At 36.9% G+C, this 14,861-nt stretch overlaps 1 protein-coding gene across 3 annotated transcripts in view; it reads right to left on the bottom strand.

Annotated features, from left to right (window-relative positions):
- The window catches only part of EPS8 (epidermal growth factor receptor pathway substrate 8), a 178,628-nt gene that overhangs the window by 123,643 nt on the left and 40,124 nt on the right, over positions 1–14,861 (bottom strand). For 2 of the 3 annotated variants that reach the window (XM_034644770.1, XM_019799146.2), the window contains exon 2: positions 423–493. The exons of the other annotated variant lie outside the window; for it this stretch is intronic. The gene's annotated coding sequence lies outside the window, so the exon portion shown is untranslated. The remainder of the gene's footprint in view (positions 1–422; positions 494–14,861) is intronic. 3 annotated transcript variants of the gene reach the window in all.

Below are 14,861 nucleotides of genomic sequence, written 5' to 3' on the forward strand. Positions count from 1 at the left end.
CATTCCGCTGGTTAGGCTACAGTTACATTAAAAAATGTCATACTTACACAGATTCTCTGCATGTAACTGTTAATTCCCATTTAATTCACTGACAGGTCACAGTATTAATACCTCCACCTTACATTTTTCTTAATATAAAGACACTTACATATCCATGATCTCAATTTAGTCTCACAACATGTAATCTGGAAGGTAAGCAGAGTCAACAGCCCCATTATTCCCATTTTTAAAATAGGCAAACTGACCCATAGAAGTCAGGTAACCAGGACGAGGCTTGAAGGTGGGGGGAGCTCCAGCCAGATTCACGCTAACAGCATTGCATGGATAATTTCAGTATTTCTCAGAATACATGCAAATGTCAAAATATCCTAAGAAACAGCAGATGGCTTTCAATGTCTTAATTTTTCTACAAATGGACTCACCTCAAAAATGAAAATGTGCTCCAATTCTTATGCTTCCACTTTAGTCCAATGAGAGCTGTGTTAAAGATGATCTGTGGATAAAAATAAGTGATTAAAAATAAAATTTCATTTTGAAGCACAGTAGGAAAGCAGTAGCTGTTTTTGCTTAATACTTATATTTGTTCTCTTTTACTTAAATTGTTTGTTCTCTTTTTATGTAGATTAAAAATTATATGGACGGAAAAGATAAAAAGGAAAGAAGTCATATAGGATCAAATATTGTAATGAGCACACTAACATACCATCTGATTTAATCCTTGCAGTAACTCGGAGAAGTACTTCACTTCTAAGCAAACTAAAATTCTAAGACTTATACTAAGATCTGAACATACCAATGCCTCAGAGGTACTTTATTTTGCATCTTTTCACATTTATCTAGCATTTCACTAACTATATATAGCATAGGCATGTTCAATTTTTTCCTATATGTAGTTAGACCTGTACGTTAGCTCAGGGTCTATAAATACACATAATAACCTAGGTATTTAAAATGCAAACCCACGCTACGAGTGCATGTTATTAAATGACATATGTGTGTACCTAACAATATCGTGATATATATTGTGAATAGGCACCTATCCATTAGATAACCCATATGTGTGACAATTTTGTAAAAGTTAAATAACAAGACAAAGAGTCGGTGCTTTAAATAAAAAATGATCACTAAAAAAATAAATTAAATTTAAAAAACTTAAAAACGATCACTAATACCATATAATGCTTAAGAGCTACTGATTGCAGTATGGACTTCTTTGTCATATGACTAATAGCAATGAAAAGGACTCTGGAATACAGGAGTTTGATTCTGAATCCCAAATCTATAACAGCATGGAAATACTGAAGATCAGACTTCATTCTTCTGTTCAGATCCTCATATAACATAATCTCACTTGCCTAGAGGCCACACATCAATGACAACCTCAGCAATGTCACAGAGTAAATTAAAAAGTTACATGGCTAGTTAAATAGATGCCACATAGTCTATGTGCTAAACTTCTCCATTTTATTCAGATGCCCTCAAGCTCAGTTTAGGTCTTTTAAAATCTCATTTTAGAAAAAGGTCAAATGAAGTTGGTAATCAAATCAATCCACAGCAGGTTAGAAGCACTGGTCAGATGCATTAAATCTGAATTTGGGGAGCTAGGGTTGCTAAAGGTAGCAGAAAGAAATGACAGCAGAAAGAAACTAGTCGATTATAATAACAAGAGAAATATGACATACAATGGGAAGAAAAAATTCATAAAGCATCCTGAGAATATCTGATATAGAACCATAGGACCATGTACTATATTACACCCATATTACAATCCAAGTAAAGAGTATGCACAGTGACAAATTATATTCAAGAAAACAAGAAATTGATACTTGAAAAACTACCACCTTAATAGTTTAAAAATAAATTTAAAAAATTCTCATAGTTTAAGAATTATACTTTAACTCATGAAGCAGATAGCTAGGAAATGCACTTTTTTGTGAATCTGAAAAGCACATTACTAGGCAAACCTGATAAATGAGATGCTAATGTAGTTAACGGAGCAAATACTGGGGAACAAGGCCACATAATTAAAACCAAGCATTATATTAGATACAACAGTGGGAAGTCTCTCCCCTCATAAAGTTCACAGTTCAATAGAAAACACCACCATATATATACATAAATTGTAATACTATTTAGTTGTATAATAGAGATACAAGTAAGAGACATAATATCTGGTTGTCTCTCTTTTTATGATGTTACCAACTGCTGATGTGCAATGCCTAGACTCTTTAATTCAGTAAGGGTTGTAAGTGCGACTTAAAGAAGGCTGGAACATATAAAGTATAAGAGAAAAGATATATCAAAAGTAAAACTCTGTGACTCGAATTAAAAATGAGCATCAGAAATTCCCTCCCTCCTTCTTTTTACTGTAATAGCAAAGAAAACTATTGACAACAGTTAACACATATTGAGAACATTTATTATGTTCTAGGCTCTGCTCTCAGAGCCTAACATGTATGAACACATTCAATCCTCGACAACAACCCTATGATGAAGATTCTATTATTATCCGGGTTTAAAAAATAAGAAAATGGAGGCACGCAGATGGTAATTTCCCCGAAATTACATTAGCTAAGAAACAAAATTTAAATACAGGAAGTCTGGCTTCAGAATCCATGCTTTTCACCACTAGATACCTAAAAGCGAACTAAATGCCTAAAGAGGTACTGTCTCATAGAAATGTATACTTCTCAAAGCATCACACGTTGTTTGTTTTTAAAAGATATTATCAAGGGTGCCTGGGCAGCTCAGCTGGGTAAATTATTGTGGATGAATCCTGTTAAGTGAGAAACAGTTGTATTCAACACAAAAAGGTAAAAAGAACAGAGGCTTTGAAATTCAATTTTTTTTAACATTTTATTTATTTATTTGACAGAGACAGCCAACGAGAGAGGAACACAAGCAGGGCGAGTGGGAGAGGAAGAAGAAGGCTCCCAGCGGAGGAGCCTGATGTGGGGCTCGATCCCAGAATGCTGGGATCACGCCCTGAGCTGAAGGCAGACGCTTAACGACTGCACCACCCAGGCGCCCCTTGAAATTCAATTTTTGATCCCTCACTTACTAGTTTTCATATCACCTCAAGCAACTTCTAGTTCCTTCATCTGTAAAATGAGAAAAATAATTTCTTCCATATAATATTGTGATATGTGGATTTCATATAAAAAATTCAATATATTGTAATCTTTTATATAAACTACAGAAGTGTGTGTATATACACACACACACACACACACATATTTCCTAGCAGTGTTCTATTAGTGTTTCACAGTAGTTAATATTCTAATTGTCAACATCCAATCATTATTCTGCTAGTTAATAGTACTGTTATGCTACCTAATATTAAACTCACTTCTCCCCAAATGCCAACGATATTCCCCATTGGTATAAATCATAATTTGGAAAACACATCCACTCTGATGAACTAAGAAACCCCTTTATACACTGAAGCCGAGTGTCCTTTATGTAATCAGCAGGACAAGAATTTGCCAAAAACTTTTATTTACCTACGTTGTAAAGATTTTGGATCAATATTGTTACAAATATTTAAAGATAGGCTGCTTTCAGTCACACAGCCAAATTTAAGTTACATCTGAAATATACCTGGTATTTGAAGGATAAATCTACCCTAAAAAATATCAAAGTAGTTCACTGGACTAATGCTTCTATAAGAAAATTCTTACCCTTGAAGATAAAGTATCAGCAAGAATGGGCTTCCTTCCAAATCCCCGATGCCCTAGGGCATATCGCATATACCTTAAAGCTCTTATTTTGTTATAACTTACCATGTTTTATCAGTCGTTTCGTCACATACTGGTCCCACAGTTGGAATATGAGCTCCAAAAAGACAGAGGAAGACTTATTTTCTTTTTGTATCATCAGCATCTGCATAGGGAGCGCCTGACAGCAGCAGGTGCTAGTACTTGTTGGCTGAATTCACACAGGAGTACGTATACCTTCCTTCTCTAAGGACTTCTGGATCAAATCAGTAAGTACCCCTTGTTAAACACTCCATGATAGAACTGTGCCTACCACCCCTGGGACCAGAACCTGAAGAGACTTCCACCGTGGTCTTATCCTTACCCTTATTCTGCAGAGGGCACATCTACGTCAGGTCGTTCAAATTCAGGACAGGCTATATCCCTGGGTTCCTCTTCCCAGCCTAGCCTTCGATCTGCAATACCAGCTAACACCGACTGACAGCGCTGTCTGTCAGGTAATACACTAACACAGCATGTATTTAGTTCATGTGTTCTTTACGATAACCTGGGAGTAAGTATTAGTTACTCCCATCTTACAGGTGAAGGCTAAGACTTAAAGACGTTATGAAATATGTCCAATGTCCCAAGGTCAGGGAGCAGAGGCAGGGTTGGAGCCAGGTCTTTCTGAATGTGCTGCACATTCTCTCAATCACGGACTCCTCGGAACAGAAGACTACTAGTAAACAAAACTTTTCCAAAAAGACTCGGACAGTCCCTTGAGATGATTTAAAATATTTTTAAATAAGCTCTTAAAAGTGACATTCGTTTCCTTCGGGGAGTCCTTCATTTTTTCCTTACATTTTCTGACACACAGGGACTCTAACCAACAGAAGCTACGCTGAGATGGCAGCAGACAGAGTTGAGCATAGAAATCATGCTTAAAGAAAATAAATCCGAGCAGTCCAGAAATCCTGTGTACAAGACTAGAAAAATAATCAAAAGGAGAGGTGCAGAATCTAATCGTATAAAGGACCAGATCGCTATTAATGACTAACATCTGTACAGAACCTAAAAGCTACAAAGCACATACAAATACACACACTCATTCGCCAAATTGGTTTTCCCTAAGGTGCGAAGCTGTGCCCGAACATAGGTGTTATATAGGTTTGACACTGAAACTTTCATTAGAGCCAGCAGAAATAGTAGAGGCTAACGAGTAAGACAGTTTTTCCCAAGTTTAGATCTCAGTTTGGACAATTACTGCGTGGCTTTAGGAAAGGTACTTATCAACCACACTGAGCCTTAGTTTCCAGGTACGTAAAATAGAAATAATACCTCCTGTGTAGCAAAATTATGAGAAAAACCATTAATACATCATGTTGTCCAAAGCCATTAACCTAAGTACATCTGTTCAAAAGCAGCAGCAGCAAAGAAATTAAAAACAGTTAGTGAGCTGTCCTCAGGCTTAGATTCCAAGGCAGAACTGGACTGCCCACATAGGGGTCCCCACCCAGAAAGGTATATCTGAAAAAAACTGTTCTTCACCAGGGCAGGCTTCAAAAGCAAGCAACAACAATGGTTAACACATACCTTTTTTTTTTTTTTAAACTAAGCTCTATACCTAACGTGGGGCCTGAACTCACAACCCCAAGTTCAAGAGTCGCATGCTGTACAGACTGAGCCAGCCAGGTGCGCCGGTGAGCACATACCTTCTCAAGTATAAAAGCCACTGGAAAACTATTAACCACTCCCAACTTAGACTAACCCAACTGACAACACCATGTTGGGATCAGTAACAGTCATTCTTAATGACTAAGGAGAAGTTTTCACCTAGAGTGGAGGTGAGCAAGAATGGAAATAGCACTTGTAACAAAAAGAGTTGGCCTCTTCCTGTTTCACCCTATAAGATACCTTATGACACCACCTTCTGCCCCCTCTTCCTTAGTGAATTAATCCTTTAAAAACTGTTATTAAATGCAAACACGGCTCTAGGTCTGAGGCATACAAGGATGAACCATGAACAGCAGAGTGAGGGCAACAGATCACTAATAGCCAGGATCTCAGAGTTTGCTGTGTGCCAGGCTCTTCGAGTGCTTGACATATTTAATAACTTAATTCTCACAACAAGCCCACAAGGTAGGCAGTAATACTGTCTTATAAATGAAGAAAAAAAAAAAAACCCAGAAACATGGAGAACTGTAATAACTTGCAAATCCATTCAGTCACTAAGCAGTGAAGTTGAACTCAGACCCAGGTAGATAACATAATGTGATAAACGCTGGAACACTGGTTACAGGAATATCGAGGCCCCCAAATTTAAGTATATTGGTTAGTAATAGATGAAGTTAATAAATACGTTTTATGGGCGCCCGGGTAGCTCAGTCGGTTAAGCATCCGTCTCTTGATTTTGGCTCCGGTCTTGATCTCAGGGTCGGGAGATCAAGCCCCACAGGGGACTCTACCCTCTCCCTCTGCTCCTCCCCCACACACTCATGCTCTCTCTAAAATAAATAAATAAATATGTTTTAAAGTCTTAGAAATCCTTAGAAATACACAAGGAGAAGGTAAACAAAGGCATGGGCCCCTCTTTAAAACCTTCATGGACCATATATAACAGCTCACTACCTCTTAGCAGAAACGTCAACAGCTGTTACATTTGGTTTCACTCATACAAAGAAGTTTAAAAACAATAAATGGCGAGTGATTAGGGCGATGCATTGCCCAAAGAAAACCAGTTAGCATTATTAAACTGAATTACAATCATGACAAAAAAAAAATGTGATCACACCATCAAATATCAAGAAGCCACTCTGGCAATGAATGGCTAAAAGGTAAGCCATTTTCTGTAACACATAGGTTATACACGGGGTTGCACTTCCACCTAATACTTTTATTACAGAAGAAGCAGCATCACACAAGCAGACCAGTAAAGGTCTTTTTGAGGTGAGCCTGCCCACACCAGTTAATTAACCAGATGTTTCATTCAGTGACACATCTAATAGGTAAGTTATTCTTTCTTGAACCAACAGTCTTAGGGAGATTTTCTGGAATTAAATTGCCCTCAGTTGTACTGTGTGAAGAGATTAGTTCTATAATACACGCTATCCTACTAGTCAATCCTCATTATCTGCAAAGCATAATTTAACATTTACAACATCAGCCCCCTATTCTTGTCTGCCTAATAAAATATTTCTCCTTGATTTCCTAATTTATTCAAAATTGAACTTGATCTTCCCCACAAAACCAGTTTACTCTCCAAATTTCCTCATTTATTTTAATGCAACTTCCTTTCCCATCACTCACTTTGAAACTCTCATTGTTAGTGATTTCTCCATCTTTTCCACTCTGGATCTCCTCATGCCAGGATTATCAAAATAAGCTTAACCTATCCTACTCTTTCAACTAACTTCTCCTTCTAATCCTTTTTCTAAGACTGTGAAAATTTACTCTTAAAAAGCAATGCTTTTACTCTGCTTTCTTCTATCCCAGAACCAACAAGGCAACATATAAGATCACGTAATAAAAGCAACATTCGCTTTAGTAATCAAGAAGGCGGGGTTCCAGCCCCAATTTCTCCACTAACTTATTTGAATGATTCACTTTGGTTTCCCTTCCTGGAAAACATGAGTCCTAGGCTACAAGAGCTCTGCAATCCCTTACTTTGAGAGCAACAAATCTCTTGTCCCGGAATACATGGTCCAACATAACTGAGCTAATCCTATCCCCCAGCAAGTATTCTCCTACCCCTCGCTACCGTCTCTATGCCCCTGAATATGTCAGTCATGCTTGCACTTTACTAATTCCTTGTTCTAAAATGACCTCACCTTTCTCTTACCAAAAACATTCTCAAACAGAAGGGTTATAAGAAATTATGTTCTTCTTTGTCCTTTTCTGACATATGTAAATTTTTTACACTCTGTTATGTATGTACTAAATGTTCAGGGGGAAAAAAATTCCTAAACCAGAGCTATAAGGTAAAATTACCTCAACAAACAAAGCCTAACCTAGTAATTATCAATAATACGTCTTTTTTCTTCCTAGAGATTTTATTCGTTGGACACATTTGGCCCCGTTAACTCTAAAATTTAACCTTTAAGCTGTGGCCCCAGTGAAAGGACTCAATAGTTATTGAACTGATTTTATTTTGGTTCTCTTGAGTGCACAGTCTAATTTACCAATGTTCAGCTGAAGCAGATATCAATGTGGTTAGTGACAGTACTTAATTTTAGTACATTAACAAATTCACTCCCTGTTTCCTAGAAACAACCAATTTTTAAACATCAAACCATACGACTTTATGAGCAGCAAGTTAGTTCCAATAATACCAATTCAGTAATTTTGCAAGTTAAATTATTTTTTGTGAGCTGATCTGAGAACCCCCAATTACCATCTTCAAAACCACACTGGTAAGAAAGTGCCAGCTCATGAAATAATAACTGGGAAGGAAGGCCAAACACGTCCTCCATTCCCCCCGTGATCATTCAGCTTGCAGAAAGGAGAAATCAATGACCCAGAGACACCACGCAGACCTGATTATGACATACAACAGAACAAATACTCATTTACAAAAAAAAAAAAAATCAGTGCCCCATAACATACTAAAAAAAGCCAAGAATGTGCTGTCAGAAGGCCTGTGCCAAACCCCACCATTTAATAACTTATAGCCACAGGAAAGTCTCACAAACCCGCATCCTCAGATTTCTCATCAGCAAAATGGGGATCATGATAACACCAGCCTTGTCTACTACATAAGACCTCTGAAACTCAAATAACACAATTATGAAAAAGTGTTCTGATAACTGCAAAAATGCTTCACAATACAAATTAAGATATTGTGTAAGCAATATTCATAAGTCAAATACTCACCAATTTCAAGTATTTATTATCAAATAAATTTACCTAGTAGGAAAACTAAAATGACTAGAGAAGAATCATCCTTAATGATACCAATTTTCTAAGTCTGGGTCTTATACATCTTGCTTTTTAAAGTAGGACACACAAAACTCTACACAAACAATTTCAGGCAGTTAAGTGTCTGAACACCTTTTCTTAAAGATCTCTAGGGAGAGAAATTCCACAGCTCTCTTGGTATTTTTCCCTCTGGAACTAAACAGCTTAAAGTATGAAAAAGTTCTGATTTCTTTCAACTGATATAAAGAAAATAAAATACACCAAGTTGGTGTAAAAGAGAGTAATTGGCTATAATAAATTCTATTCTACAACAAGTTTTATGGCAGATAGAGACAAAATAGCCAAGGTGTAATGGACGTAAGCCTTTTCTCTTTCATCAAACTCCCTCCTTGCAGAAATGGAAATATACACTGCCTAAACAAAAGGAAAAAAATGCAGATCAGGTTTCTTAAATTTCATAATGGAATACTAACCTTGACACCTACCAACCTAGCATATAAAACAACGTCTTCTTTTCAATCCACACCACAGAACATCAGCACTTCCCACACTTGTCAAATGTTAACACTAAACTCCTGACAAAAGCAAATATTAAGACAAGAAAGAAATTAAGGACCATTTAACCAAACTTCACAAGATCCATGCCTGTGTTCTTCTGGAAGAGCTGAATGTAATGTACCCGAACTATGGTACTTCCATTGTTATCAGAATGTTTTTATTACTTAACTAAGGTTATGCCTTAGGCAACGTAAGAAATAAAGACTACTAAGGGGCAACATAAGAAATAAAGACTTAAAAGAATGTTTTTAAAGATTTTATTTATTTGAGAGAGAGAGATAATGAGAGAACAAGTGGGAGGAGGGGCAGAGGGAGACGCGGGACTCGATCCCAAGACCCTGGGATCATGACCTGAGCTGAAGGCAGATGCTTAACCGACTGAGCCATCCAGGCACCCAAAAGAACATTTTTATTCTGGCTTCCAAACTGTCCAATATTTTACTTCATACATCTTTAATATAGACATCTTCCTATAGCAAGCATCCTCTGTGGCTCTTTGACAATTCACATGTTACAATTTACTGAAATTCTTATTTGCTTGTCTATCAACCTCCACTGGACGTTAAATTTAAGGGCAGAAACTATATTTTATTCAACATTATTTCTCACATACTGAGGGCAGTGCCTAGCACATAAGGGAGCTTAATGATCATTTATATAATGAATAAATCATATACTTTAATTTTATTTCCTAGGACATATGTTCAATCCTAAGCAGAAAATAATCTCCTTTAATAAAAGAAGTCACATCTTCTACTTATTTATCTTCCCCACTCTTCCTGGAACTTTTCTTGCTTATTAGCAAGGAATTAATAAATATTGGATGATGATGAAGACAATGACAAGAACAATCATGCTAGTAGTAGTAGTGGAAAGACGAATCAGCCTCTTCAAAACAACAGAGAGCAAGCGTTTTGTTCATCATTAAAATAAAATACAAAATTAGTAAGCAATTGTCCTTGCATATTAAAATTATAGATTGCTATTTTCCTATTGTCTAAGTTTTCCAACACTGGTTAGGAAAATTTACTTGTGATCTACACCAGTAAGCCTAAAAATAATCAGTTCCTCGAGAATCTAGACTGGCTATAGTAATGCATCTAAGAAAAATTAATCACCTGCCATAGAACATTTACATTTCAAAAACCTCAAGCTTCCTGCCTTTTGCCCCCTATGTCCATGATTTCAGATGATAACTTTTCCTGGTTCACTTCTGCTGAGGACGACTGCCTGGAGAATTGGACTCTTTCTGAACCTGCCAGGTGCTTGTATGAAGATAAGGAGAAAGCAGGGAGCCAAGAGTGACCGTGATCTCCTGTCCTGTAGAGGGCACACCTGCCATTCCAGTGCTCTGTGTGAGTCTGCCACGGCCCTGCCCTAATTCCAACTCCGGTTTTAGGTTATACCCGGCAGAAACAATTATTCTTCATTAGCAAGCCTAGCTTTACACACTATCCTATGGCAGACACACATGCACAAAAGGAAAAGAAAAAAGAGGGAAAAAAAAGACTCCTATGTATATATAAAACTAATATTTATCACAATCAGGGATGATTTGATCCCCTAAACAGTACAAGCACTCAATGAAGATAAGACATTGAGAAGAAATTCCTTTAAGTGCATCTATCAAGATAAGGTCTCCTCTTCAATAAAATCATTTGGTTTGTACACTGGATAGGTTTCACCTTTCCAGAGTAATAGTATTTGGAAAGTATACCTTCTTATGGCCTAAAATGGCCTATGCCAGAGTCCAGAGATAAAGGCCGATGAAGAGGTGTGTTCGACACCTAGAAACACTCACTCCAGCACCCAGATTCAAAGGGCCTGAAGCAGTGAATACTTGCTTAACACCACAGGATGCCAAAACAGACCAGCAAGAATGAAAACAGTGGATGCCTTTCATCACCTGGTTGAGTCCCTGAAAGCACAGCATTATTCACACGACATTAAAAAGAAATATATTTCTGGAATTGAGGTGTATAAAAGTGTTAACTATTCATACAAGCAATTTTTAAAAGCATGTTTTGGAAACATATTTACCTATTTAGATATTAGATTTAACTCAAAAAGGAATATCTTACATAAAAATAGCCCTTCTTTCACAAGCATCAAAAGGATTCTCTTCCTGAACCTTTTAGCTCAAATAAGAGTATACTTAGAGAATAAAATTCTTATTACATTAGGCAGTAGGTGTCCATAATAAGATCCTAAACTCTGCCCTTTTTCTTGTCAAGAGAACCAGATCCTTAGCACGACATTCAAGATTTTGCATTATCAGTTTCAGCATTCTAGCCTCTACTCCAATAATCCCATCACTTATTCATTCATTCAACAAAAATATATGGAGCTCTAGTAATAAACAAGGCTAAAATGATCCCAATCCCTAAAAGTTCACATTAAGAGCCCTCTAGGCAAACCAGTCAACTCAGAGTATGTCCCAAACACTCATTCAGCAAGTATTTACTGGATAGGTTAAATGCTGAGCAATTTTAGACAGTTTTACAGAAATAGAGCAGTAAACAGCGTGACAAGATTTTTTTCGTTTACAAAATTCACAACCTTGTGAATGAAGAAATGTACCTTTTTGAACTTTTCTGCTCTGTTCATATCAATTTCCCCTTCTCCGTACCTCTGGACACCTTCCCTTCTCCTTAGCACCAGTCCTACCAAATTCCATTTATACCATAGTTCAGATAACAGGTTAACTGGATTGCTGGTGAAAAAACAGAGACTCAAGGAAGACTTAAATCTGTGTGTGGGTATGGGAAGGTTGGGAGGGGTAGTCAGCTAAATTTAGGAAATTAAAGAGAATTAAGGGATTCTGGGCAGGTTCTTAAGGCCAAGACAAAGAGTCAATATAGGAAATCTGTGACTAGACCTGGGGTAATTACCATACAAGCAAGACAGAAACCCAATTACCAGACTGAGGCACAAAGTTAACACAGAATCAACAGCAACAGTATTTGCTATCAAGTAAGAAGCTAATGAGTCAGGGTTCTTAAAATTCTCCGAAGGACAGAACTGGCCCTTCAGGAGTAGGCCGAGGCTTTAAGCAGAAATCAAATACTCTCAGCAATGAAATTAAAAGGAATGTGTCTTTGCAAACCATATATCTGATAAAAGGTCAATGTCCAAAATATATATGGAACACATACAACTTAACAGCAAAAAAATAATCAGATTTTTTAAATGAGGAAAGGACCTGAATAAACAGTATGCCCAATAAGACACACAAATGGCAAACAAATACATAAAAGATGCTTAACATCACTAATCATCAGGGAAATGTAAATATAAATCAAAACCACAATGTGAGATCACCTCACACCTGTTAGGATAGCTATCATCAACAAGAGGTAACGAGTGTCGGCAAGTAGATAGAGAAAAGAGAGCCCTTCACTGTTGGTGGGAATGTAAATTAGTAGAGCCGTTATGGAAAACAGTATAGAGGTTCCTCAAAAAATTAAAAACGGAACTACCATGTGATCTAGCAATCTCATTCCATTAGCAATCTCTTCTGGGTATATATCCAAAGGAAATAAAATCAGTATCTCAAAGAGATACACTCCCATTTTCATTGTATCATTATTCGCAAGAGCCAACATACGGAAACAACCTAAGTGTCCCTCAAGGGATGAATGGATAAAAAAATGTGCTACAGGGGCACCTGGGTGGCACAGTGGTTGGGCCTCTGCCTTTGGCTCAGGGCGTGATCCCGGTGTTATGGGATCGAGCCCCACATCAGGCTTTCTCGCTGTGAGCCTGCTTCTTCCTCTCCCACTCCCCCTGCTTGTGTTCCCTCTCTCACTGGCTGTCTCTCTCTGTCAAATGAATAAATAAATAAAATCTTTAAAAAAAAAAAAATGTGCTACATATATACACATTGGAATATTATTTAGCCAATGGAAAGAAGAAAATCTTGCCATTTAAGACAACATGAATGAACTTGGAGGACATTATGCTTATTAAAATAAGCCAGGCAAAACAAGACAAATACTGTATGATCTCACTTGTATGTGAAATCTAAAAAAAAGATAAACTCAGAGAACCAGCAAGTAGAATGGTGGTTGTCAGGGGCTTGGGGAGTGAGGAGTAAAGGGGATGTTGGTCAAACGGTATAAACTTCCAGTTAGAAGACGAATAAGTTCTGGGGATCCAATGTATAGCATGGAGAGTAGACTTAGTAATACTGTTTTGTATACCTGAATTTGCTAAGAGAGATCGTAAGTGTTCTCGCCACACCAAAACAAAAAAAGGTTAACTATGTGAGGTGATGAATGTGTTAATTGATTGTGGTAATGATTTCACAATGTATATGTATATCAAACCATCACATTGTACACTTTAAGTACATATAATTTTTATCAATTATACCTCAATAAAACTCAAGGGGGAAAGAAATTTAGGGGTCCAGAGTCAGGATTATTATTACATTGAGGCCTCAATTCTCCAAGAAAAACCATTAGTAAGTCTCCAGTTAGAAATTACAGATTGGCAATTGGCATGACGTGCCTTCCCTTTCCTGGTAAATTTAGTCAGTAAATAGAGAAGATGCGTCAGCGAAATTATAATCAAATGGTGAAGATGTTAATAGTGATGTTGGTTGTGATAAAATAGTAGAAAAGTTAAATTGTAACAATAATAATAATGTCTCTTTATACTTATTGATCACCTAAAATCTTACTTTTGAATCTACTATATTATTTCATTTCATAAATTCCTGTGAGGAAGGCAAGGCAATCCTTACTCTTCTAATGACGTCAACAATACTGGCTGCATCATTTCAGTGACGTTACGGCAGAAAAAGCATTTGCAGGATAAGCATCATTCATTTATAGCATGTCTAACAGAAGCGTGCTTCCGGCTGTAAGTGGATCCTTAAGAAATCAGGACATTTCCTAGAGCTGCAAATCCAGTGGTGAACAAGAGACCCCAAGTGTAGGCTTAACAAGGGTAAGTGTTTTTCCCCCAAACCGACTGAATTATTTAGCTTTGTTTAGAAACATTTATGTCTCAGAAACATCAATAAAGTTCTTGGGCTTTCTGTTACTTTCAAAAAGAATTTTTTAATTAAATAAAATGTAATTGTCAGAATGCTATTAGTAATGCATCATAATTGCAGAAAGCACACCTAGAGTTAAAATGGAAGAACTATACACATGAATCTCTGTGAAATGACCAGGTCTTTGTTTCTTTTTCAGAATTCTCTCTTGATTTCTTCATATACCTCCAACTCCATTTGAAACTTTAAAACAAATCATAAAAGATACACATTCTATTACCATTATTCAAATGAGGCACACGTCATATTACACTACAATCCAGACACAAAAGCATAAGTACCATCTGATTCAGCAGATATATAGCACTTGAGGGAGACCCTGGATGCTCATTTCTGTCTTAACATATGTCAGAGAGTGACAAAAAGATACAAGGTACTAAAACTAATGCAAACCTTGCTACAAGTGTTTCTAGTGATCAAAATAACTATATACAGCACATGAACTACACTAGTTCCAGAATTCAAATCATCACACTTCCTCTCCCACGCTCACTCCAGAAGCTCTTTAAATACTTAAACAGCCTGGTGTTAAATGGATTCCATTCTCGAATTCTGGCAAGCAATTTGAAGCTTTCATACTACTAATAAAGCCATATTGGTAGTACTATAGTTACAAATTTAAACAAAATTAT

Source organism: Ailuropoda melanoleuca, chromosome 16 (assembly GCF_002007445.2).
Source record: "Ailuropoda melanoleuca isolate Jingjing chromosome 16, ASM200744v2, whole genome shotgun sequence".
Classification (NCBI taxonomy): domain Eukaryota; kingdom Metazoa; phylum Chordata; class Mammalia; order Carnivora; family Ursidae; genus Ailuropoda; species Ailuropoda melanoleuca.